The sequence below is a fragment of the Myotis davidii genome, unplaced genomic scaffold (assembly GCF_000327345.1).
Source record: "Myotis davidii unplaced genomic scaffold, ASM32734v1 scaffold900, whole genome shotgun sequence".
Taxonomy (NCBI): Eukaryota; Metazoa; Chordata; class Mammalia; order Chiroptera; family Vespertilionidae; genus Myotis; species Myotis davidii.
This window is the reverse complement of record NW_006295185.1, coordinates 1,383,276-1,389,817: the sequence shown is the minus strand read 5'-3', so window position 1 is coordinate 1,389,817 and position 6,542 is coordinate 1,383,276.

Here is a 6,542-nt window from a genome sequence, read left to right as displayed (position 1 = left end):
AAACAACTGCTTGATGGTATAATTTCTTCAAATAAAGTTTGGCATCTTTTTAGAATTTCTACATGACTCCAAAAGGAATATTAGAAATAATAGCCCTGGCTGGGTGTCTCAGTTTATTGGAGCATCATCCCATACACCAAAAGGTTGAGGGTTCAAGCTCCAGTCAGGGCACATACCTAGGTGGCAGCCAATCAATGTTTCTCACATCTATGTTTCTCTCTTCCTCCAAAATCAATAAAAACATATCCTCGGGTGAGGTTTAAAAAAAACACAGAATATATAACAAATATAAATAATAATATTCAAATAACACATTTAGCTCCAAGAATAGAGAACCCACGTTGAGGTCTTATCTCTGTCACAGTTGCTGTGGTCACCCTAGGAGCTGGAATAACCTGAAATTATAAACTCCTACAGTGAGATTTTTTTAAACTCCTTCTTACATACATTATAATCTAATATTAAGTATTGGTGGTAGGAAATATTTTGATAGGCATTTTTAAATCAAGGATTTCAGTAAAAGACAATCACAGAATGTTGAGGTCAGAAGCAACCTTTGAAAGCATCTTGTTTAATATCATTTGTAAATGGGAAAACCTTGAGAACAAAGATGCAAAGGTACCCATGGAGACAGTGGCAGTATCCAGGCCAGTGCTCCATGACAACTGGTAATTGATCTAGGGTACAAACTTATAGGTTCATCTCATGACAGAAAGCTCTATTATGGTGTCCATGACTGAATCTATTAAATTCTATCCTCAATCCAAGTCCTCGTTCCCCTTCCAGACTATAGTCTAGTACTACTAAGTAATGTGCTTTGATACCTTGATGAAGTCCTATTGAGGCAGAATTTTTTAAAACATTGAGAGTGGTGTGATTTTGCATTTGACAATGAATCTTAGAGAGATATATGTCACTTAGGTATGCCATATTTGACACATAATAAATTTCAAAGTTTATTAATATAAATTTAGTCATAGTAAAGTTAAAGTTTACTATAAATGTAAAGTTAAATATAAATTTTAATTTTTGTCCAGTAATTCTGCATGGACCTTAGTTTTGAACCACAGCAATTTTTTAAGAATTATTTTTCATATCATAATTTAAGTAAACATATGCTTCTAGAATCTAAACCCTTTGGTTTATATCCAACTCATGCTGGTCATTTTTGACTCTATCCTTTATGGAAACCTCTGTATTAGTGGTTCCCAACACTGACTGTCCATCAAAATTGCTTATGGAAAATTTTTTTAATGGGATGTTCCTGGCACTGTATACATTCACTTATATAAAATTCTAGAACAGACAAATACAGTGAAACCTAGGTATAATGGACTAATTTGGGTGAGGTTGTGTCCATTAAAGTCGAAACTCCATTATATAATATATGTATTACTGTAATTTTAAATTTATACTGAATAGGTCTAGTAAATGAGTGCATTCACCACTCACCATGAGTAAACAAATGCACATGGCTGGGGCGTGGCTCAGTGCAAGTGGAAATATTGGTTAGTGTGCATTAAAAATACTGCAGAATGTCACGCCACACAACAGCAGAACCAATTATCACACATGATGCGGTGTGATCACATGGTAATCATTCACTGAGCATTGTCTCTTGGATTTTGATATGTAGACTATAGTTGTAGATATGTAATATTTATTTATGTTGGTGAAATTACTACAGTGTTTTTTACAACATATGGCCTATTTGCCAAAATTTGTTAAAAATAACAGTGAATTAATAACAAAAATAACCTATTAATTTAAATATAAGCAACTCTTGGTTGAGATCTTAGAGAGATATATGTCACTTAGGTATGCCATATTTGACACATGCCATATTTGATTTAAAAGCATTTTTTAAATCAACAGGTTAATTTTCACATGTGTCAAAAGGACTAGAAATTTTGTGTTAGATCTGAAGTGCATTGAGGTCCATAAAATCGAGGTTTTACTATACATAGTAACAGAAAATAGATCAGTGTTTTCCTGGTGCCAATGATGGGATAGACTGACTGTGATGGGGCAGGAGAGAACTTTCTGGAGTGATGTAAATGTTCTATATTTTGATTGTGAGGTGGTAGTTACACAACTATATACATTTGCCCCCACTCATTCAACTGTAAACTTACATTGGGTGCAATTTTGGATGAAACCTATATCTCAATGAAGTTCACTTTTCTTCAAACAAAAAAAGGTGATAAGGATCCATATGCAAAGATTCAGATTAAGTAGATCCAGTGTGGGGTTCTGGTATCAATACATGGAATTCTGATGAGCAGACATAATCCAGAACTTCTCGTCTAGACACTAGAGTGTAAGCTGTGCTTTTTCTTGTTAGCCTGCAAGATTTCAAATCAAGATTTTTTTAAAATATATTTTATTGATTTTTTACAGAGAGGAAGGGAGAGGGACAGAGAGTTAGAAACATCGATGAGAGAGAAACATCGATCAGCTGCTTCCTGCACACCTCCTACTGGGGATGTGCCCTCAACGAAGGTACATGCCCTTGACCAGAATAGAACCTGGGACCCTTCAGTCCACAGGCCGACACTCTATCCACTGAGCCAAACCGGTTAGGGCTCAAATCAAGATTTTTTTATGTTCTCCATTTAAAATAACAACGTGAAACATCATTTTAGAGATGTGTTTAAATTAACTGAGCTCCTTTATAGTGTTAGTATATATTCTTTGACCTCTGGTGAAAGGCTAAACAGACCCTTTTTTTTACCTCTTAGCTTTTTGCTTCATCCACTCTCAAGAATGTAGGCTATTTCCCTTTCCTAGACTATTGGTTCATCTTTATTATTTTGTGTATATATTGTTTCAATAATGAAAAATGTAGTCAACTTAATGCTGAATGCTTTAGAGGTCCTTGCTTTGGATGTACCAAAACTGCCCTCTCCTGCCGCTATGTACAAAGTTTGTTGTAACCAAGTAGTGTCTACATGCTACATGGGTGGAATTATCAATACTGTGTCTTTAGGATGTTTGACCTTTATATTTGACTTCTAAAAGTCTAAATTATGAGCAGTTTCTTTTGTGACATTTTCCCACTCTTGATACTCTCCTGCTCAGATACCCACATAATGAATTATTTGCTCTCTTTCATCAAAGGCTTCATTCAGATGATCCTTGTCTCCTACATGTTCATTGTTGCCACCCTCCTAAGGATCCTCTCTGCTGCAGTCAAATCCAAATACCTTTCCACTTTTTCTTCTCACTTGACTGCTGCCATATATATGTGCAATATTATTCCAACTGTTCTCTGGACCAAGAACGGGCCATATCCATTTTCTACATGATACTAGTTCTGTGTTAGATGCCATTATTTATCGCTTAAGAAAAATTCAAGTGAGGCTTTCTTGAAAAGGCTTCTTTTCTTTAAGTTTCAAGGCCAGTCTTGGTAGAAACTACACAAGATGATGTTTAAGAAATGTCTTATTTTTCTTAATTTTTAATGTGTAATTACATTACCTTGGACTAAATCTTTCCTCTGATTCTCTATACCACTCTTCTCTTTTTCCACATTTACATTTTTTCAAGTTATCATCTTTCCTTCTTTTGTAAAGCTTTTTAAATACCCTCATCTTTGAGGTAAGCTTAGAGGTCACTTGGAACAGAGTTAATTTTCTTTTGGACCCTCAGTGTCTAAATGTATAAAAAGGAATGAAGCCCTGGCCAGTATTATTCAGTGGTTAGAGTGTCAGCCCGTGCACCAAAGGGCCTCTGGTTTGATTCCTGATTAAGGGCACATACCTGGGTTGCAGTTTCAATTCCAGCCCTGGTCAGGGTGCATGTAGGAGGCAACCAATCAATGAATCTCTCTAATATCAAAGTTTTTTTGTCTCTTTCTCTAAAAATCAATGGAAAAAAAACATCCTCAGGTGAGTATTAACAAAACAAAAGAATACCAAGAGGATATTTACATTTACTAAGCATGTATCAGTGCCAGGCATTTTTTTTGAACATTTTATTAAACCAATGAAAAAATAATTGAAATAAGTATTATTTACCTTATTTTTCACAGGAAGAAATTTGAAGACTAAATAAGAAAAGTGACTTCCGCAAGGTCATACAGCTAAAAAACAAAAGCCAGGTCCATTTGTTTCTGTTTTATTGATTTATTTTCAAAAAATATTTTCTTCATCATAATTTCCAGTAGATATTCTTTTCTGTGCTGTATCAGAGTGTATAAACACCATTCATTTAAGAAACTATAAACACCAATCAGAAAGGATATATGCACCCCTATGTTTATAGCAGCACAATTTACCATAGCTAAGATTTGGAAACAGCCTAAGTGCCCATCAGTAGATGAGTGGATTAAAAAACTTTGGTAAATATACACAATGGAATACTACGCTGTGGTGAAAAAGAAGGGATTCTTACCATTTGCAGCAGCATGGATGGATCTGGAGAGCATTATGCTAAGTGAATTAAGCCAGTTAGAGAGAGACAAATAGCACATGATCTCACTCATTTGTGGAATATAATGAACAACATAAACTAATTAACAAAAACAGATCCAGAGACAGAGAAGCATCTATCAGACTGCCAAACCTCAGAGGGAAGGTAGGAGAGGGAGGGAGTAAGGGGGAAAGATCAATCAAAGGACTTGTGTGCATGCATATAGGCCTAACTAATGGACACAGACAACAAGGGGGTGAAGGCATGAGTTGGGGGGTTTGGGGGGTTATGGTGGGATAAGGACACATATGTAATTACCTTAATCAATAAAGAAATTATATATGTGTTTTTTCTTTTGTTGATGAGTGGTCTGCATCAAGATTGCTTATCTTAGACTGCTGTATGCTCCCAGTGATAAGAACCATTGTTCTTATCTGGCATTAAGGGCATAGTGATTAGATATATATGTAGTAAAGGCATTGGTTTCTTCATATCTTCATATAGTATCCCATAAATATGTAACATGCCTTTTTGGGGGCGGGTGATTTTTGAGGCATCTCAAATCATATCCTATAAAGTCACTACAGATTTTATCTATGAATAAATTTGTTCTGGCTATGGATATGCATCCACATTTGTTGAAACTCCAGATGTGTAGGGATCAGATGATTAATATATCTGAAATTCCAGACTTATCCGTAGTCCTACCCAAAATCTTGCACCTATAGGTACATTTTTATTTATTTTACAAGCAGTTTTAGTGTCTATTTTGTGAAAGGCACCAAGGTGGGGATTTGGACCTCAGGGGTAAAAGACATAGCTTCTGCTCTCTAGAAGCCACATGTTTGTAAGAGCTCCTTCTCCTCTAGAGTGGGAAGATTAGCATCATAGAAACAGAGCCTTCTCTTTGATAGCCCCACTTTCAATTCAGACACTACAGAATATTTTCTGTCATCTCAACAAACTTTTAGGTTAAACACTATTTGGTTTGGCCTCCTCTGGCCTTAAGGTATAACCAGGGAACTGAAATATAATTTTCTTGGGATATCAATGGCCCCATTCCACTACTTCCTTATCTGTATACTCCTGTTTTTGCTTGTCCCTCAACAACTTGTTGAGTGCGTTTAATGGGGTAGGGATAAACTATATATATCCAGCAACAGCACGCTTTTGTAGTTTAGAAAGGTCAAGGGAAGAGAAGTGATATTTTGTAGAACACAGGTCACCTGCAGTCAGCTGCTGATATACATTCTTCTTCCCTAGTAGAGACTAACTTTCTATATATGAGCCAAGATAAGGTAAACTGTATGAAAAGTAAGCCCTCAGGTCCCCTGCATCAACTTTAATCAGATCAGCTTATATCTTTTAAATATACACTAACCTCTTTCTTAGCTGATCTTGATGTAAATATATCTCTAGATTAAAGACACTCTTTATTCTCTGCACACAAGATTCTGGCCAATGGTCATACCTTGGTGAATATTTATAGCTAGTCAGTTACTCTCTAAATGACTACATTGGTCCTGTACTACCAATTCTGTTACCTTACTGAGAGTCAGTTGTGTTTTCCAAAGTTGTTTGTGTCGGTTGAACTTGTTTATGATTGGGGACAAAAATTAAAAGCTATCCAAAGAGGTATATGCATGTAGCTTTCTTTGAGTTATCTTTAAGTTCTTGTTTCACCTTAAAGAAACTGAAACTGGAAGTCAAAGATGATTCATTATGGATGAGGTTTATGCAAGGATGATACACAGAGCTCAGTCAGTCAATCCATAGTCAAAGAAAAATGGATAAAGGACTTAAATGTACGACAGGAAACCAGAAAAATTCTAGAAGAATCCAAAGGCAACAAAATCTCAGACATATGCCGAAGCAATTTCTTCACTGATACAGCTCCTAGGGCAGTTGAAACTAAGAAAATGAACAAATGGGTCTACATCAAAATAAAAAGCTTCTGTACAGCAAAAGAAACCATCAACAAAACAATGAGAAAGCTCACTGCATGGGAGAGCATATTTGCCAATATTACATCTGGTAAGGGTTTAATCTCCAAAATGTATAGGGAACTCATACAACTTAACAAATGGAAGATAAAAATCCAACCAAAAAGTGGGCAAAGGACCTAAATA